Genomic DNA, 1,523 nt, shown 5'->3' on the forward strand with positions numbered 1-1,523 from the left:
TCTACAACAGACCTGGATGCCTTAAATCTTGATGCGACAACCAATGGACTACCTCTGGAAGGCTTCGGCAATTACTGGAATGCCTTCCAAGGTCACAAACGAGGAAACAAAGTTGGATGCGACAACTCTCTGGAATGCTTCCAGTGAGCTGTGACAACACTTCGGGTAACTCAAGAAAGCTGTGACAACACTACAAAACTCAAGCAAGTTGTGACAACTCTCTAGATAACCCAAGAAAGCTGTGATAACACTCCAGATAACCCAAAAAGCTGCGACAAGGCCCAGAATGGTGTCACGAAGACTATAATAAGAGTCTAAATCTGTTTATCTGCTGCAGCCCCTGGACAACAATAAGGAATCATCGGGAGAACAACAACCTTCTATGTGGTATAGGGCAAGTTGCAATAATCCTCTAGCGTCTAGAGTAATATCTAGCTGTCTTAAATGGAACTAAGAAAACCCCCTTTTGTGATAACCTCAGGAAAGACACACTGCAACTACTAGGACATCATGAAGTCTGTATTAGAAATGATTGACTGCAAGAGGAATCCAAGAACCAATGGCTGGCGGCATTCAGGAGGAATCTCCGACATCCCGCCGGATGCGGCAACCACAGAGTGACCTCCGGAGGCTGTATGGCGACCACTCAGGAAGAATGCTTAATCTCCCGCTGACCTTTGGCGGCATAAGTGATCACCTGGGCTGGGGAGCGGTCCTCCGTTACCTGGCCAGACACGAGCGGGGGCGAGTCTTTGTTGTGATCATTCGTGAATGGTTTCGTCCCTGGTGCAAACTGATAGACCAGAGGTCATGCGGGGGGCTTTTTTTATTGTATTAATTTTAAGGAAATTATAATTGCAGGAATAACAGGATTTTGTTATTTATTACGATAATCTTTGTATTATTGTTGTTTTGTTTTTGTGTACGTCAAAGGTGTTCATTTAGATGTGGTATGCTAGAACACTGTTATGCTTTTCTGATATAGTATATATCCGTGCGGATATACTGGAAATGCTTTGAATATAATTTTTGTTATTAGCCAATCATTTACATGATGCGTGAAGTATTAACGTGAGTCTCTGTTTGGATTACCAACCTGTTGACAAGTAGAGTATTAGAGTGTTTGTGTGTTTTGAATCATTCGCGCGTTGAAATGATTATGTTCGGGATCATCTATCTATCAGGTTGTTACACATCCCGCCTCTTGTTCGGAACACATCCCGCTTCTTGTTCGAAATTCGAATTCTATTCCTGAGGGAGGGATTTCTAGAGAAGCTTAAATGGTAAAGATGTGTATTTTGTGAACACGGTAAATAACACAGCAGACCCCACATCTCTGCAGTGTTCGAGCACCCAGATCGATGGCACTGGCTTAGGTACATTAAGTCACCTTCTCACAAAATGTTTGGATATATTATCATTCACTATTTATATTTTGCTATTATTATTATTATTATTATTATTATTTCTGCTACAATTACTATTGGTACTTTTAGTACTATTGGTAATGCTACTACTGCTAC

The sequence above is a fragment of the Procambarus clarkii genome, chromosome 69, assembly GCF_040958095.1.
Source record: "Procambarus clarkii isolate CNS0578487 chromosome 69, FALCON_Pclarkii_2.0, whole genome shotgun sequence".
NCBI classification, from domain to species: Eukaryota; Metazoa; Arthropoda; class Malacostraca; order Decapoda; family Cambaridae; genus Procambarus; species Procambarus clarkii.